At 44.1% G+C, this 19,998-nt stretch overlaps 1 protein-coding gene across 1 annotated transcript in view; it reads right to left on the bottom strand.

The window, feature by feature from the left end:
• The window catches only part of WIPF1 (WAS/WASL interacting protein family member 1), a 55,232-nt gene extending 40,292 nt beyond the window's left edge, over positions 1–14,940 (bottom strand). Inside the window, exon 1 of the mRNA XM_088168021.1 lies at positions 14,854–14,940. The gene's annotated coding sequence lies outside the window, so the exon portion shown is untranslated. The remainder of the gene's footprint in view (positions 1–14,853) is intronic.
• Positions 14,941–19,998: the final 5,058 nt, after the last annotated feature.

The following is a 19,998-nucleotide window of genomic DNA, read 5'->3' as shown; positions in this document are numbered from 1 at the left end:
GAAGTTGAAGAGTTCAGGAAGTGGCCATGCTTGCTCTCAGCACACTGCCTCTTTGTCCTCACCCAGCTGCTCCCCCAGGAGCTTTCAGACAGCCTGGATCCCTCACAAGACATGGGTTATTTCTCTCCATTTTAAGAGGGGACTATGTTTACAAAGTCACTTGTAATGTGTCAACCTCTCTGTGAGGATCTAGTCACACATAATGGACTGTGCCAGAGCCGTGCTTGGAGTTGCTGGTGGGGCAAATATACTTTTACATCCCCCAGACATTCGGGGTGGTTCAAGATGGGAGGAATTTGCTCACCCAGCAGGTAACTCGCAGCATCCTCCGAGCCACTTTTAATCCACACCCAAAGCAAACAGCCTCCCAGGGCGCTGTTCCAGCCAAGCTCAGAGTGCTGCATGCCCTGCAGTGGGGCCAGGGAGAGGCACTGCAGGGACAGCAAAGGCAGCTGTGTGACACCGGGGACCCACCGTGTCCACAGAGCTCTCGCACAGCGGGGTTTGCTGAGTCACCACCGACACCACAGCACTTGTCAGCTCCGACTGGGGACCACTGCCACAAGAAGGGAAATGTCTGAAGCCTGATAAATTCCATCCCCTGAAAACAAACCATTTATTTCTCCATCCTTTATCACAGACGGGGTATCTGTTAGCTGGCATCTTTCAGAGGAGCAAAACTCCAACAGGTTTTTGGCAGTCATCTTGTGGAAACCAAACACTTGCAGCTAATGCTATGCTTCACCTTACCTATATATACACACACAAGATAAAACCATCTCTTTAGCTTCTGAGCAGAAAGCATACCTGAAGCTCTCCTTTATGTACACCTGAGTACTTAATGGAGAGGTGTTAGTAATCCTGCAGATGGCACAAGTTGTTTTTAAAGCCATAAATTGACTTCCCCTCACATGCCATGAGATCAGTGTTTGATATACTAATAAAGGACCACCCCACCAGAAAAAACATGTAACAATTGCACAGTGGCCAGACAGAGAAGCTACAGAAGGATGTTAATAGACACTGATGTAAAGCTATTTACACGAAGTATTTGCTTGTCCTGTGTTATGGGGATAAGAACGCAATCATGGGCTCTGAGATTTTTGGTTTAGGTTAGAAATTTGCACTATCCACACATCTGCGTATAGTGGACATGATGCTCCAGACTAACAGTATGCTGAAACCCAGCATTCAAAATCAACACATACTTTTTGCCTTATGAAAATGGGGCCTATTTATTCACTATATGGAAACTCACCCCATTCACCAATATGGCTATGAGATACACACAGACAGAACAGAGGATATGCTGGGGACTGTTTTCTATCTGGAGCCTGTCACCAGAAAATTTGAGCAATTAACATCTCTGTGCTCAGGCAAAACAATCTGTACTGCCCCAACTTTGAGCAGGCACAACACAGGTGAGTGCAAGAATAAAACCATCATATGGAAACATAAAGGCACAACCACAAATAAACCAACCAAGCCCAGAGCTGTCAGCCAAATCACCAGAGCCAAGCATTAATACAGAGGTGTTCAAACTTCAAAGCAAGAGCACATCAGCAAGAGTTTGTTGAAAGAATTACAACCAGAAACTGGGACTTCTCAGTAGCATATAATCCCTGCTGTTTCCATTTCCTCTTTCTCATTATCGGCACAGACGGGGGCTGCAGATTAGTAAACAGTGGGTGTTTGGGGTGAATTAGAGCATGTGTGATGTAGAGCTAGGTGTCCTGGTGGCATCTGTGTGACTTCAGAGAGATGTAAATATTTAACGTTGCCCACTATATTTTTTCAAAATGCTGAAATATTAACACATTGCTTGGGGGTGGGGAGAATCATACCAGATAAAGCAGGGAATCTATTTTGTCCCTTATCCAGGATGTGAACAAAAATCTGATGATCAAAAATGTTCTGGCACATTGCCACTCTCAAGTCATGTCTATGTGGAAAATGAAAGAGTTTTTACTCTATTCCAGTCCTGTCTGAAAATAGTGAACCCCCCATCCCAAACTCAACAAATTCTGGGCCAAAGCCCTTTACACAGCTATGTGCATATGAGATTACATTTTCAGCTGTCACCCCTGGGTTTAGCCACATGCTATCCTTTCAGAGGACAGCCACATAAATAAAAGTCATTCCTAAGAAAATGTACTTTTGCCTGGAAACGCCTATGAAGCTTTTGACTTGAGGAAAAACTGCTGAACTGAAAACCTTGCTCTCAAAGTTACTTTTCCTCCCTGCTCCTTTAACACAGACATTAACAGACTCCTGAAGAAGAGTTCTGCAGTGCATATGTATTATTTATACATATGTATGTAATTAGATTTATTTCTAAAATAAAAACTCTATTTGTGTGGAAGTCCCTTCCTATCATTGCAAGTATTTTTATTAGCCTTAGTATGTTCTCAGGAACCAAAAAGGAAGTTTTAATAAAAGTAATAAGAGTGCTGGTTGTGGCTTCCAATACTTATTTTCACATAAAACCTCATTTCTTGTAGCTTTTTTCATACAGTAAGCTTGGGACACAAGCTCTTTGACTCTATCAAAGAACATGGACTCACTCAGCAGGTCAACCAAGAGAGAAACTATCCTTGCTATCTTTCCAAAGGATATTTTCAACACTCTTTATCAGTAAGATCTGCCTAGCTGTTTTTCTACAGCAGTGTTTGCTATACTTTTCCAATGGCATGCCTAGGCTTCAAGTACCTTTTCTCAATATATAAGCATTGATATGATGGCAAAGTTAAAAGATATCAATGATCTTCAGCTAGTCACACGAGTCAAAGTTTTCGAAGTATTCAATTGAATATTTGATGACAAATCTTTATATATTTGGTTATTTCAGTAGAAAACATCAACCAGTTTTAAACGGTCACACTTGAATCTGAGTAATATTTTATATTCAAACTTTCTATCCACACTTGTGCACATATATATACACACGGGTACATATGTACATGCAAATAAAGCTAGACAAATCTACACTTCAGAAATCACGATCTACCAGAACATCACACATTTTAAAGCCACACAAACAATATTCATTGATAAGAGCAATTTTTCATCTGACATAGGTCAGACAATATCAAGCTGTTACTGATGCTTAGTTTATTTCCCCTTTACATTCTCAATCTCCTAGCAAAAGCTCACACCCTCTTAAATTATTTTTTAAAGGGAAAGCAAGTCCCAATCTTTGGGAACTCTAGTCCATTTCTTGCATTCTTCCCATGGGTGGTATATTCCACATCAGGAATAACTGGATGTCAAATATAGCCACAAATGGGAGTCTATGCATAGTTGCTGGGTAATTACAAAATAGAATCAGCTTCTCTTCTGTATAACAGATGAGATTTGTTCTTTGCTTAGCTACAAGTGTCAGCAATCCCATACTGATTTGAACTATATCCAGGTAAGGTGAGCAAGATCAGATCATGTACAAGATCCAATCACATCTTTTTGTTTTGTTGATATTTATTGACAATCATAACAACCAGGAGAAAGGGAGGCTCAGTATATGAATACATATATACACTGCATATCACATTATCATTTAATTATTTGGGCAATTACTGAATTAGGAGATTTTGCCACTGTGATTTCAGTGAGCAGTAGTTAAAAGAGTGACAGAGAATTGCAGAGTCCATAAAAACCATCCAGATAACAGCCTTTGATATTAACGTTTTCTGTTTCCTTAGACAGTGAAGAAAACTCAGCCCTGTTGTGAAATCCTACAATCTCACCTACATGTGAGGGGCAGCTACATGGGACGCATCCAAGTGAGACTGCTTCACACCACTATGCCCACTGCTGGCCCTGGTCCAAAAGGATCACTCATCAGCCATCAGGGAACAGCCTCAATCCTTGCTGACGATCTACTTCACAATGGCTTTCAGCATGGAAGTCATGCAATGCCATTTTCAGCAGAACTTTTGTCTTGCAGACCTGAGGTTACCAACTCATTGCACATAGACTATGCCTAATCTGACAGAAAGCAATGTTTAGTCATGGCTCACCTGGCTTAGAGAATAAACTGCTGATTTGGAAATAAAACACCCTATATTGCCATTCATCAAAACCTAGTTCCATCAGCTGCTGAAACTGAGTCAGTTATCAGGAGACTGCACTCACAGGACACACCTGCACCTCTGCCTCAAAAGGGTACGTGAATATTCCATTGTTCCCACAGCCAGACAAATAAAAGGAGCTGGACTTCTGATGCAAATTCCTGTAACACACTTGGGAACTGACAGTCAGGACAGCCCAAAGGTGAATGTTGAGCTTGGAAGCAGATGCAGTAGTATGATAACCTGCTCAAAACAGCTTGGTACCTGGTCTCCCTCCTTAGCAGAGGTTCAAGACACAGCTATAACTGAACATGCAAGCATGTCTGTATCCCCCTCTACATGTGTTTTGTTTCTTCTTTCCTCTCTCACTAGCAAAAGGCCAAACATACAGTAGAGAACTGAAAAATTTAATTTACAGTTTAAAGTGGCTAAGTTTATGGCTTATGGCGCCAAGGGCATTACCTATGTTCAATAGAAATCCCAGAATGTGTAGTTGGAAGCATGGCTGTCTGAAAGATTGCTGCTAAAAGAGCAGAAATGCCTTACAGTCCAATATCTAGACTATTCAACAAAGCTGGCTTGCTTTCCTGAGAAGCTGTACCAGAGCAGTGACCCAAGAGAACAACACAGAGAAAAGCAGCAGACCTGCTAAAAACCCTTCTGCTTGGCCTGAAAACTGAGAGCTGCCCCAGACTAAGTAGGACACTACAGCACGGGTCCCTTCAGGTAGGAAAGATTAGTCACGGGCATTTTGGTAGGGCCCAATGGTTCCAGTTGGTCTGTGGGCCAAGTCCCAGCAGAGCCAGCACAGTTCCTTATGGCGGATGAATTGTGAGCTGATAACTCCTGGCTCTCTCTCACAATGCCTCAAAGCATCCCTATGCACTGTGGGAGTCTAAAGGTGTTTCTTCACCTGTTCCCTGCCACTACATGCTGCCAGCAGGGGCTCGGCTGCACCAGCTGTGAGGCAGGCTGTATATACCTACTTGATGTTTCATGGCGTTACTAATCTGGATTTAAGTGAACTTTGTGACATATTTAACTTCGAGCTTTTTGCTGGTAAATGGGACAAGGACTATTCAATTTGAGGACAACCTCAAATGCCAAATCCAGCACTTTGCGAAATTTGGATTTTGAAGACCCTTAGCTGACCCAAAGGCTATTTCCATAATTATACCTTTAAGAACTATTTAAAACTTCTTTTACACTTGTCCTATACCAGACATTATTCCCTAGTGGCAGGGTCTGAAATCCTGATCCAATGCATTTTAGAGGAAATGACAAAGATACCAGGGGTCACATGCTCCATTAAGAAATGAAGAAACCAGAACCTGCACATGCCAGACTTAATACAGAAACTTAAACTGCAATATTTGACGATGTCACTTGACATAATGCAGGTTTATGCGCCCAACAAGCCTACAGATAATCTGGGTTTTTTCCTCCCCACCACAATCATGTAACAGTGACCCTCCAAAACTTTAAAGCAAAGACCTTAAGGGCTTTAGAGCAGAAGAAAGAGTCATCCTACCTTCAGAATGGTGATTTCCAAAAATAACCATCAGTGTCTTCCAGACAAGAGAGGGAGCAACTCCAGAAGCCCAAGAGAAAACAGCTCGGAGGACAGTCCTGGAAAATACACTCCTGACCTTATCTGGAGCAATCCTGCTCCACTGGTGTCATCTCAGCACTGCTCTTCACAGCAACCACACATCAAGGGTAGGAAGGACTAGACCCAGGTTACACCTATCAACCCTTCTGCTAGTTCAGAGTGATTTTTTTGTGTGTCTTTGTTCTCACTTCCTAGGGCATAAAGCCTTGCCTCATTAAGAAATGGCAGCGGGACACTTCTTTATTTCTATCTAAAGGGAAAAAAAATGAAAATACAATTTTGGGTTGTTTGGGAGTTTTTTTACTTTCCCTTCTTGCAAGTTTTTCCATTATATTCTCATTTGCTTCTGTCCATATCTCACAGTGGATGGCCTGAAGCAAAGGCCTTGGAAGCTGTAAATGCTGTGGTATTAGGTATCATGTGGTATAATTACTATGGTTTCTTTAGTGTCTCCTCAGTCTGGCCAATTAGCGAGCGGATGGGGAACAAACATTTTTTGACAAGTACAAAAGCTTTCAAATAAAAAAAAAGAGCAGTCATAAACCATTCTTACTATCAACTCCATTATTCCTCCTAAGAGGAAACCTTCTTGGGGAACTCCAAGTAACACAAAACAAAGACAATAATGACAATTCTTTCCCTTGGAAACACAAAATCCCTCTGTGTTCTCTTAGTTAAGTACTGCACATGATGACATCCAACTGGATTTTACCCTGCAATTCACTCGCATTATCAAGGATGTTCTGCTAAACAACTGGCACATTTTAGATGAATAAAGAGGGAACTTGTCCAGTCATCTCAAGCTGTTTGTCAGTTATGGAACACTTCATTTTCTAGTTCCTTTTAGCAGCTCAAGTTAATTTGTCTTCCTCTTGACACCAGTCAGCACGCACACTTTGTTTGAGAACACACAAATGAAAAAAAAAGTAAAAGCTATAATAAAACTTGGAGATACTGATCCTGCAGAGGGCTGCCTGGAAAAGGATAAATGAGAAAATGAATATTGCTCTAGTTCCACCTAAGGGTACAAGGAAGTGTAAATATGCAGCAACTCCTCAGAGTAAGATGTTTGACTTTGAAAAGCATTATCTGGTTTAGTTTAAATTTCAAATGAGATTAATGTGAGTTGTTCATTTATACCCAAGGGACACTGGTCAATTCAATTAAGAATAATCCATTTCAAGTAAATTGTGCCATGAAGCAATTTATATTGTCCCTCCCCAAGTCACCTATTAAGATCAAATTAGGAACTTCTATTTGAAAATACAGTAGGAAGTTCTAAGTGATAATTATTTGTGATTTGTTCTGCCTAGTATTAAAAGAAAGGTTTGGGGCTGCCTGCCCCTGCCATTTGAGAATTTCAGATTCCAAGATACCATCAGGACTATTGACTGGAAAAGCTGTACTTTTAAGGAATATAGTTTTCTGTGTCAAAGTAGTAATGGTATGGAATGGTTTAAAATGCAACCTGCAGACATAAACAATGATATAATGGTAGGTGTTGCCTGTGTGCCTCAGTTGAATGGCATTCTCTCTAAAACTGAAATAATCACATATGGATATCATCACATTGCTGTCATTTGATTTTTCATTTCATCCCATTGGAATAGAAAACGTATTCTACAGGGCACTGCTCAAATGCATTTCCTGTCTCGAGGGTCTTAAAATCAAAGACAAGGCATACGATGATATGAAATACACAAAGGAGCATCTGACCAAACAGAGATCCAGATAAAGAAACCACTACATAGGGTCATGCAAGCTCACTTAGAGCGAGCAAGTGGCTTCTTTACTTACAACATACACAATACAGCAGCCTTTATGGTCTACATTTAATACTGCCTTTGAAAACTGTCTTCAGTAACTTCAAATGTGAAAGTAACAGTGAAAATTCTCTATTTTGCATTTCTGTGTCAGAAAAACAGCTTGGGGAATATGCTAGGCAAAGCAGGTCAGTCAGTGCTGGGTAATCAGGACATGAGGAGAGCAGTGACTAATGTGATGGTCATGGGAGGACTGATGAGTTGGAGTAAATTGTAGAGCTCAGTACTACATGGCTGATGCTGTCCATGTTTGCCAAACTGCAAATCAAATTGAACCAAGAGCATTGAAGTATAGTACCCTTTAATTACGAGCTGAGGGATCTTACTTAGGTAGGAGGGGAGGAGGAGAATAAGCAATCCTCCCCTCTCCTCACCACCATACACTTCTTGTCCTCCGCATCTTTCTGCTCAACAGCTGCCTAGGTGGTGCTACCTACAAACAGCTACCATCCTGCTCAGACTAGTCAAAAACGAAGGTTCCTGATTTATGTCACACTTACAGCTTTGGAGTGCTACTTGAACTGCAGCTGCAATCTGCATCCGAGGACCTACAGCCTTCCTCAGGAAGCAAGGCAATTTGAGGGCAGCTAAAGGTTCCACCATTTTCAGAAACTGCTGCTGAGGTGAGCTAATGAAACATTGCCTGTTGCTCCCAGAGGAAACAGCAGAGACACCCTCACTTAATTGTTCATATCACTGCTTTAAAAATGACAGGGGAAAAAAAAGGAGGGGAAAGGGGGGAAAGGAAAAAAGAGAAAAAATAGAAGGGCTGGGGAAAACATGGGAGCTCAGCTGAACTCCTCTTGCAGTTTTGAAAGATGGGACAGGGCTTAGCTCTAAGCCATCAGGTACATGGACTGGTCTAGAGGGACAGTATCTGCTGAAACTCATTTTATCTTCTTAATTTCCAAAAGCAAGTATTGTAAGGATCATATTTTGGTAACACTGTACTCACCCTTTCAGAGTCTTTCTTGCCTGTGGAGATCTTTAAACCAGCAAAAGAAAAGATGGAAAAAAACCCATGAAAACAAAGCCAGTTTGAATCAGAAAATTCATTACACATTCTATGACTTAAAAGTCAGAACCACAGGAGATTAAGTTCTCTGTAACCTCAGATTCAGTGGGAAGAAAAGCACCCTGCTAACCAAATCCTGCAATGTGCTGAGCCAGTACCATAAACCTGGGGGCAGAGGCTGGACCTGCATGCCTCAGGCTGCTGCTGCCAACACACTCACATGTGCACTGCAGGTATCTCCCTTGCCATGACATTCCAGGCGCTCAGCCCTACACATGTAAAGATGCCTTTTCTAATGCTTAAAAGAGACTGTTGTATTCAGCCATATCACTAAGTATGGCTAATCTGGGATACATTTGTGAGCATTCACACTTGTCTTGCTTCCACAGGCATAGCACCCATACCCATCTTCCAAGCAAAGCTGCCCAGACAAATCAGGTTTATGTAGCTGGCAGGCTCAGCTGTTCCAGGGTATTACTCTGACACAGCTATCTTCACAGAACACCAAGACACATGTCTAACTGTACAGCAGATTGTGGCAACAATAAAATAATGCATTATCCTATCTGATTTCTATGACTTAAAGGATTTCCCAACTTGCCATGCTTGCTGATGCCCTCTTAACATTTAGGGATTTGTGTCAACTGAGCTACAAAAGTGATCTGTTGTTGTGGAGAACAAGCAATGGATAGATCTGAAGAATGATGCAAGGCTCCACTGACTTTTAGTTATGCTTACGCAACTCCACAGTTCCACAGCTGCTAATACTTAGCAGATGACCTGCATAAGTGCTAGACAAAAAAAAAAAAAAAATCCTATTTCATCACTTAAAAAACAAGCTACCAAAACAAGAGTAATGATTTTTTTAATCTGACATGATTTTCTTTTTCTCCTCTGAACAGAATTCAAAAAAACGCAGCATAACGAATTCAGCATAACTTATAACTGAAGATCTGAATGGTGCCTTGTTCGTAGCATTTGGATTTGAAACGCAGATGCAGTTAACTCACAGCTTAACTCCTTCCACGATACTCTCTAAATTGCTGATCTGGGTTCTTCTTAGCTTCCAGATTTTTAGAAGTTTTCAAGTATTTTTCTTTTTTAAACAAAGAGAGAATCAAACTTGGATTTGTTATACAGCTCTGTCTACTATTTTCTGCTCTTAAAAAATACAAGATTCATTGTTATGCAACTAACCGGGAATAACATCACTTTCTAAAAATTTCCTTTGCAGCTCTTGTTTTTATTTCACCAAATTCTTTTCCAGATCAAATTTTCTATGTTGCTGAAAAAGTCAATGCACTACCTTTTTCTTTAGTACTAGAACTCTCTATGACCATGACAGATAAGGCAAAAAAAAAAAAAAAAAAAAAAGGAACATGATATCTCTCAGCAGGTAAGTGTAGTCTCTGTTGCCAAGTGATCTGAAAACAGTCGAGTAGGGAAAGGAGTTTTATGCGTGAAGACAAAAATCTTTTAGCTACCAAGGCACGAGTCTGCCAGCCAGGAGATTTATGATCCCCTCCCAGCACTATTACTGACCTGCTGCTATGAGACTTTGGGCAAAATTACCTCCTTACGCTAGGCTTTTCTATATACTTCAATTTTTGAAGTCTTGATTCAGAATTCTCATGGCCATTTTTCAGACATTTTAAGACTACAATTATTCCCACTGGTTTTGGGGACAGACAAAGGCAGCCATGCTTCCCCCGTAATGCAAAAACATGGCATACAGCAGCTGGAAGGAACTGCTGGATCTCATCTAGTTCAGAGCAGTGCTAACCTGGCTTCAAGCAGATTGCTCAGACCTTATCCAATTTTTAGACCATCTCCAACAACAGACTCCACAGTCCCTCAGTGGTTAGCCCCCCTTACCATCAAGGACCTTACTGGAAGTTTTTGTAGGAAGCAGAACACTGAGCCAAGGAATGCAATTTCTGTTTAGGGCTCACTTCTGGCCCTGTTAAGTCAGGGCCCAGAAAAACGCAGAGAAGCCTGCTCCATACTGCCTGCATGGCAAGAGGATTTCAGCACTCAAAATATTACAGAAAGGGAGGAAGAGGGAATCACCCCCTTTCCTGAACTTCTAAGAGAAACATGCAGAAGCTATTTTGGGCTCACTGAAGCTGCTAAGAGCATTTATTTTAACATCTGTACTACTTCCCGTTAAAGAATATCCTGTATTTCTTCAGCAGAAGTTATGTGCTCAAGCTTAGCACAAACAGAAAGAAGGCTCCCATGACAGAAGGGCCCTCCTCATGGGCTTTATCCCAACAAGGAGATGGTGGAAGCTACATAGATACACATACCAAGGAGATTAAAGATGAGGGGTGCCACATGAACATATTAAAACTTAGAAACTTCTGCTTCTACAGCATTAGTAGTTCAAGGAATTACAAAACTATACATTTTAACTCCAAAGCATACTTATGTGTAATTGGATCCAAATGAAGAACACTAATGAAGTTATGGCTGAGTTAAGTGTAACAAAACAGACTCTGAAACTACTCCTTGTGCTTCCCGCTTATCTCCTTCCAGGAATTTGGAAAAACTTTCTATTCTGAACTCCTTTGATCTCTCCGTTTAGACGAAACTGCTCCCCTGCCACTTGCATCTCCAGCCTCAGAGACATTTTTGACTGATCTTTGTGAACTGTGTTGGATGAGGCCCAAGGACAGCTGCAATTGCAGACTTGTGTGCCTGCAAGGATGAAGAGCAACTCCAATACCTTTCAGGGTCTTGATGTTCACGGTTATTGCCACTGAAAAAAATAATCTTTTTACTAAGCAGATTTCACTCTCAGCTCAGCAGCAGTGACAGTCCTCACAGAGGATCACAAGGGAATACTAACATAATAAACAGTTTGTTACTTCCTTTTCCCCCCTCTTGAGATACCCAGACATATGCATACATGTACCTGGTGCTTCATGAGAACACTATCATACTGGTCACCACTAGCACACAAATTACTTTAAATGAAGCCTTCTACTAAAGCACGATTATAGACATCTTTGTTAAATTTACTTTTTAATAATGCCTTTCCTGGGCTATTTGCCAACTAACAGCTCAGCACTTACTAGTCAGTAACACGTTTTTACGTACCTCTGAAGTAAGGAACTAAACATGCAGGTGTTACCTGCACACAGGACAGAGAGCTGCCTTGAAGATTTGTGGCTATTTATACTATCCACTTCTTCAGTACTACCAAAATCTGTTCTATCATCCCAAAATTTAATTACCTCCCCATACACTGGGTCTCCACACCCCTATTCAAACACAGCTAGCACCATGGATTTTGAACCAAGACAGTAAACAGTCCCTTTTTATAACAGATCCCACAGAAAAATTGTTAGAGTGCACCACACAAAGAAAATGGGAAAGTGTTGGAATCAAGAATAAGAGAAAACAGTAGAAAGGACACAAAAGTATTTAATTAGATTTGAATTTTGATAACACTTCATTATTGTGAAGAAGCCATAATTAAGATATGTTTACCTTGGCAAAAGCATAAACTTTAAAGAAACCCACCCCTCTGCTGCATCATTATTTCATATGGTTTCTATACATAAGTCGATTAACCAGATGAAGATTCAAAGTTAAAAGCATGGAACATCTCTCAAAGCTGCTGCACTAAGACATTTTACTGAATTGTACATGTATGCCATCAACAATATATGTGCTCCAAAGGAAGCCTACGCCTTCCTGTCATGTCACAATTGTCAGACAACACCAACATACACTCTTTTCTCCCCACAAAGCAGATGTGTGTGTATACAAACAGAGAAGAAAACTAAACAGTTGTTAGAACTTTATGCAGAGTAGGTAATGGAGACAAATACTGCAGCTCCCTTCTCAAAGGGATTAGCATTGCTCATGCTTCTCAGTGGCCTTTTCAGGGTCTGGAGGTCATCAGATGCAAAGGTCATTCCTGTTATCACAGGTAGGAAACTGCTCCTTTCATAGCCAATACCTTTTCTTATATACACACCTTCAGTTCTGACTGTACTACACAGGTAAAAGCAGTGAAACCCTGCTGGGGTAGGTAACTGGGTTTTCCATTAAAAAGAAAAAAGGTTTAGTGGTCTTTTAGCCATGCAGTCCCCAAAGACAGTACCTTACTACCTGATGCCATTCAGAGAGTAAACTAATCCTGGAGAAAGTTAAAAGTGTAATTTCAGAAGAAAGAGCAAGGCAGCAGCAGTAATTAGGACATAGCTAGAGAGCTTCAACTGCTTTAATTCCCAGTTGTTGGGGCAAGGGATCTCAGAGCAGGATGCAGGGGAGAGTCAGCACAGGGCTGTGAGGCTTCTCTTCAGACAAGGGAGCAGCTGCTCTCTCTTTTTCTCCTTACTCAGACTTCCAAGCTATTCAGCACAACCCCACAGATAACTGAGAGAGACTGAAGCAGCTGCAGCATAGGCAGAGGAACAGGTGAGGAGCAATAAGACAGAAGGATGGGAGGGACAGGAGCAGAGGCAGAAATCCCTAAACTGCCAAGGATAACAGAGTAACCACTGCCTCCAGGCACAGCCTCTGTCCCAAAATGCCTGAACTCCAGTCAAGGCCAGCCACAGGAACTGGCGTGCCTCTTGCTTCACATTCCTCAGAAACTTGCCTTAACCAACTATGGAAATAATAATTTCATGTACAACACGGAGAACTACACATTTGACAGGGAGATGCTAAGGGCAACGTCCTGCTCAGCTTGAGGTCAGAGGATGCTGAAGAGCCTAGAAGAGTGAGGCAGAAAGACACACATAATACTTGAGCATTGAAAAGCAGTGCTTTCTGGAGAAGAGCAACAGGGACTCAAGAGATACAATCTCATAATTTTAGGCTATTTGCTCTTGCTCTAGCTAAACAGATCTTTAAGTAACATAAAGAGCTTTCCTCTCCTCCTCAACCTCCCATACTCTTCCTGAATCTCCCTTTCTGTGTCTGTCTCCCCCTTCACGTGCTTTAGCTGGACAGAGGGCAGAAGTGCTCTGGAACAGCTGTATTTCCTCCTCATCTGCTCCTTCCCCTAGCAGCAGAGGGGAAAGTACATGCCAGCTCAGCTTGCCTCGTGCTTCACAGCACTTGGAAAAGTGCACTGACAGAGCAGCACTGCCATGCCTCCCGCCTTCACTGAGGGCAAGGCCCGCAAGCTGAGGCTCTGGGAGGACCTTGTCTTTTTTACGTGGCCCACAGGGTCTCTGCACCATCCTCCCAAATTGGGCTTGGAAGAGCTAGTGGACAGAAGAAACAGAGGGGAAGGCTGACAGAGTTAAAAAGGGTGTGAACGACAAGCAAAACACAATGCCCACCCTCTGGAGGTCAAAACTGAGAGCAGCTGCTTATTACAGCCCTGTCTTTGAAAACGCACTTCAGGAGTAAAGGAGTAATTTAGAAGTACCTCATGGTGGGTTCCTGAACAGCACACCTTGGTGCCAGACACAAGTGCTGTTATCACCTTTATTTTAGAGGTCGTTCAAACAGGCTGCATGGTAGCTGAGGAACACGCACTTTCTGAGAAGGCACACAGCCCTGCACTCCAGAAGGTGCTCATTAGAAGATGAAACACAGCCATTTGGCAGCAGAAGCAAACAAAGTGCAAGACAAGCTAAAACTCGAAGACTGGGTACTTGAGGTTGCCTAAGCTGATTCTTTCCAAAAAGCCCCCAGTAGCCAGCAGAGAGGGCAGAGACCTGCTTTCTTGACTCCACCATAAAGCCTAACTACACACGCTCCACCTCAACATTCACTGCAGATGAAAGCACTTGAGGGAGGCTGCAACACGAACACGTGCGTGTGTTACCAACACAGCGATGCCCTGCGTGGGTGCCACAGTGCAGGCAGCGGTGTGTGCCACTGCCCCTGCGTGTGCCACAGCCCCAGCTGGCTCTCCCCACCCTGACGTGCCAGCCAGGACCTCACAGCCGTGGCTGTAGAGCAGCAGAGATAGGCAAGCACGGCACAGGAGCAGCCGGCGGCCCGGGCAGCAGCACGGTCCGAGGTGCCGGGGGGCCGCGCTGCGCCCACAGGCCAGCGCCAGCCGCACCGCGGGCACGCGCCCAACCCCGGGGGAAGCGGGAATCAGAGGGGAAGCAGGGAGGGATCCCAGCCTGCCAGCACGGCTTCGGGAGGCAGGAGGAACGCGTCCGGCCCGAGACAGAGCAGTCTGGAAGAAAAGAGAGAAAGAGCAGACAAGAACGAGGCGAGACTCGGCTCCTGACCCTTGTACCCGCGGGGCCGGGAGTGCCGAGCCACCCCAGCGCGGAGCCCTGCCCGCCCCGGAGCCCCCCGCCCCCGCCCCCACCCCGCCGGGAGCCCCTGCAGCTCCCGCAGCCCCCTTACCGCGCTCCGTGCGGGCGAAGCGGCGGGAGGGCGCGGCGGGTCCCGCAGCGCTGCAGCCGCTGCGGCGGCCGGGACATGTTGGGCCGGGCGGCTATTTATAGCGGCAGGAAGCGGCGCGGCGCGGCTCTGGGGCGCCGCTCCCCCGCCGCCCGCGCCGCCGCACATGCCCCGGCCCCTCGGAGCGCGGCCGGGCCGGGCCGGGCCGCCCCCGCCTCCCGGGGTTGTGCCCCAAGGCCTGCCCGGCCGACCGGGGCTCCCTGTGACTCGTCATTCCCAGGTGGCGCGGGATGCCGGTGATCGCCGTGCCCCATCCTTCTATGCCCGATACCCAGTGGGAGTTCACACCAGTCAGAGTTACCGAGAGCCTCCTTACGGGGAGATGGGCTCAGCTCCCCACGTGTGACTTTGGTGGCTCTGCCGAGGACACCCCGTTCCAAGGCTCCCCTGTTCCCCCCATGCCCTCACGGCAGGGCAGCTCTGCTCTCCAGGCCGCCCCGCACTGCCCGGCCCTCGGCACAGCCCCGCTCCCCCGGCCCTGCTCCCGGGGCGCCCTTTGGGCGCAGAGCTCTCGACACGCTTTGTTTTCCATACCTGCCTGCGATGGCCCTGATGGCAGCCAGCGGGGAGGGGTAGTGGCGCCTGGGGAATAGCAAGGCACCGGGCAAGAGACACACGCAACAGAGTAGAAACGTAATTAAACAGTGGGAAAGAGGCGCTTGCTTTTTCCCTGTAAGGTTTGCAGTATACTGAGATGTGGGAAGGTCAATTACCCCTCTCTGCAGGATGCCCCAGAAGGTATTTGTGTTTCATACCTCAATTAACTCATGCAGAGATTGCTTTGCCAGGCAAGCAATAGATTCTGTTCCCTTTTCCCCCTCAGCTTGACTAAGTTTTCTAGAAACAAAATTTCTATTAATGTTTTTATGTCCAACCCCTGAGGTTTTGGATGGAAAAATGCCCAAGTATATCTAATGGAGTAGCTTGTGCAGATAGGAGCAAAGTTTGAAGTTCAAGAGCTATGTCCTGTCTATTTGAGCCAACGCTGATCTCACATGCTTTTGTCTCCGTAGGATTTTACATTTTAGAGGTGTTCAGATGGTTTTGTTTACTCCAAGTGTAGACATGGTCCAGCCCAGCAGCTATATAACACTGTTATCTAAAATAAAAATGTTAGGGACAGGTGTCCTGAAGAACTGAAATATGCTCTCGATTCACTTGTAGCAACACGTCGCAGCAAGGTCAAAGACTGAGTAAGCTGTGTGCTAAGTTAACCTGCTGCAACTTACTTTCATGTTTCCACCAGGAGACGAGCAGTTGCCTGAAGGGACAGCATTATGGTGAGACATGCTGTCATAAGAGCAATGGCATTACTGTGCTGTCTTCAGTGGAAGGCTGGAGACCTTGCCAGGCTTTTATGTAGGTCATTTCTCTGTTTCTGTGTCATTGTATGCTTGAAGCATTACAAGACAAACACAAGAAGTGGTACAGTTTTTTATGTATACCCTTTTCTGACCCATGCACGCAATGTAGATTAGCTTGCAAGCAAAAATTTCAGTGCTCACAAATAGTAAAACTGCAGGTACTCTGTGTTTACTGTCTTTACAGTCCCAAAGCTCTCTAAAGAGGGTCACAAATCCACATGAGGTTTCTAAGCACAGCAAACTGCATTTGGGTCATTGGTTAGCTGAAAAGTCACGTAGAGGCACGCAGCTTCCTCTTGTCTACATGCTGGGGAAATACCATGTGATGTGTTTATTCCAGGCTCTATATGGGATAAATAGCAAACACTGATAGAGATCTGCTCAGCTTTTAGAGGTTAGGAAGATGTGCTGCGATGGGAGATCTGTGCTGGGATGAGAGGAAATGGTTACAACCCTTGCTAGGAAAGCATTGTCCCTTTATGGGGAATCCACTGAGTGATCCATCATCGCTGTGATGCAGTAGCCTCCAAACCCCTTTGGACTTCTGCCTGATGGTCAGGCTGGCCTGTTGCATGGTAACAAGGGAAATTGTCCTGTCCTTGGTGTAGATAACCCACCTGCAGCCAGCAGGACTCAGGATGGTTCTCACAGTGAGCATGGAAATGCTTGCCTACAGGTTGGCTCTTTTCCAGCTGTGCCAGGCTCTTATGCTTTATTGGGTACTGTATACTGAAGAGAGAATCTTTAGAGAATCTTTTGCAAAGCAGTGCATGATTACCTTTTCTGTATTTGGGATCTTAATTCCAGAAAGAGGTGAGTTCTCCAGAGCTTTGTTAGGAGTCAGTGTGCAACCTTCAGGTGATAGAAGCTTGGGAGACTTTGTATCAGTTTCACAGTATTTAAGAAAAGAGAGAGGTAATTTATAGTCAGCAGCATGCCTAGGGGCCTGGAAGCAGTACTAGAATTTATCTAGCACTAGTAAACATATGAAAATGTGAGGTCTTGTGGCTGGAGCCAAGGACAGTAACCCTCTAAAAGTATCCAGAGTCAAAAGCATTTCTAATGTGCTAAACTCTCAGTGACTTTAAAGGTGGTATCTTGCCTGTCACCATACCAGAAAACAAACCTTTCGGGGAGGTAATGTACTCCCTTTCTCCACCAGCAGCACAGTGTTTATGCACTTATGTAGGTCCTGTGTTACACATTCTCTCTCGCCCTGCTGTCCCTACCCGCTGTGGTTTGCCTCAGCTGTGGAAACAGGAACTGCTGAGTCAGCACGCTGATGAAACTCACACTGCTTTCACACTTCTCTGGGGAGACTGCCACAGCAAGGAGGTTGGCAGCAACTTATATCCTGGAGAAAGAAAAAAGAATACTTAAACTGTCTTACAATTGCCTGAAACAATAATCTGATTTTTAAAAAACTCTCAAAGTGAAGGAGGCTGGGGGACCCCAGCACTGGTGGCAGATGAATGATCACGTCTGGCATACACAAGCTCATAATCAAGTGCTTGGAGTTCAGCGAGTGTCATTTTTCTGTTCTCTCTCTTGATCAGCTCAACTAAATTTTACAAAGCCAAGATCCAACTGGCTGAAGAGACAGAATAAGGACATTGAGTTCAGCTCGGCTGTCTGGTGACGATGGAGAGCAGCAGCCTGTTCTGATTACAGACTCATGCAGAGGTGAAACTGCTCCCTTGGAGCTGGTACAAGATAAGGGACTTTAAAAATTCAAATTACTCTCTCAGAAGAGTCAGGTCTCCTGAAGAGCACAAGTGCCAAAGAGAAAAGAGATTTGGGAGTGACTGCATCTCTGAGAGAAACATATCCATGGCACAACTCTCTACTGTAGCTAAGGTCAGCAGATAGGAAGGGAAAAGTTAACTGCCAAATGGTTTGAAAACTGGAAAGAGAATCAAACTGAAAAAGATGGAGACATTCCAGGAACCTGTTCTATTAAGGATATAAATAGGGTGTTATCAAATAGCTCAAAGTGAACAAAAGCAGCTTTAGTAGCAAGAAGATGGCAGTGAAAAGAGGGACAAGTTAACTGCTCCAGGTACTATCACGATAAAAGCAACACTTTCCTACCTGGATGCCTCTGGTCTGCCTTCATTTAAATGAGGTCTGCTTACTTCAGACCATGGTGTTTGCATGTCATTATTTTTTATATTTATCAGAGAAATTTAACAATGAGTGTGGGACGCCTGTTTCTTGCTTTGCTTATCATGAGATTTGTTAGATGAAGCTCTGGGCTGAAATATACCGGTTTAAGGCAATGAGGCAGCAGAGATGCATGTGTGGGTTGCAGAGTGTTACCCAGGGTCATCTCCCTGGGGCTGCTGATTCAAACCCACGTAGGAGAGAGGAGAGTTTAGTGTTAAGGTTGCGGGGGGGGGGGGCTACAGAGCTGTAAATGAGAAATCATTAGACTATACATACTTACACATTGACAGCAGATTATCTGTGACTGTGACTGAATATTTACAACCTCCAAAGCTACTATTTTAGCAAAGGCTGACATTAAAAGGACAGTAGCACTTGAGAAGAGGTAGTCTGCAGGTAGGTAGGTAAGAGTATTCTGTCAGTTGATGGATACTGGTAACAGGGGCTCTTAATAGTATACAAGTGGTATGCAAGAAAAATGTATCATAAAGGTGATCGAGGAAGAGAAAATAGAGGCTGGTACAGTCCAAGTATTCAAAGGAAAGCAAAGCAAAAGAAGAAAACAAAAGAAAACCTTCTCTAGCTTATTTGATGCTTGGAGAACCCTGTTTGGAGAGTCAGAGTACAGCGCCCGGAATCTGCAACCTAAGAAGGGAAGTTGTTAGCATTTATTTTTGACTGCTGTCACATCTTTTGAGACAAAACTAGCTCATCAAGAGCCAAAGTGACAGAAAGGCAGAAGATTTGCTGTGCCTATAAGACAGGTCAAACCATCACAAATGAAAATTTTTTAATAAATAGTTTCAAACCTTTTTCTGAGGAAGTAGAAGGAAAGCACTGGTAACTAGCTGCTTATAAGGAGAGCTGGAGAAGCAGGCAGGCAGGCACACACGTGCACATACTCACTCTGGCACACAAAGGGGGAATTTGGAGGCCAAGACTCAGATGTGCCTTGGGGAAGCTGAACAAAGATACTGTGGATGCTCACCATGAATCTTGTTACTTGATGTTTGTTTTTAATGCTACGATTCAACCACATGCTGCTCTAAGAGGATTGTTCTGTCAATTTTAGTGCCAATCACAGGCTTTCAAATTAAGTTCCAGACACCATTACACTGCAGCTTAGCTCGTTTTGAGCAGGGAGCTGGAGCTGCCACTGGAGATAAACCCAGCTGCAGTGAACATTGCCTCTGCCAGCAGAGGTGTCACCCAGCAATACACCTTTTCTTCACTTACGGAGTTAATGATCATCCAGGGAGACAAAGATTACCGTGCTTTAAACCCTAAGAGGGGAACAGAGTGCTTCAGGTGATCGATTACCCCAGACAAACTGTTTGCTTAGGACTGCAGCTCACCAAAACATTGTCCGGCAAACACTACGCAATGCTGGGAGCGTTGCTCAAGTGCCTCATTTCCCCCATAGTGCTTCAAATGCCTGTCCTCTGCAGGCATGACACATTTCTGTAGAGCATTAACATAATATGAATTATTTTACTAAACTCATAGCACATTGTTTACAGCTGTTAGCAAAGTAGTGCTCTTGGCTTGGACAACCAGC

This window comes from Sturnus vulgaris, chromosome 7 (assembly GCF_052056855.1).
Source record: "Sturnus vulgaris isolate bStuVul1 chromosome 7, bStuVul1.hap1, whole genome shotgun sequence".
Lineage (NCBI taxonomy): Eukaryota > Metazoa > Chordata > Aves > Passeriformes > Sturnidae > Sturnus > Sturnus vulgaris.
Note: the sequence above shows the minus strand (reverse complement) of the source record. Positions and strands in the feature narration are given on the sequence as shown.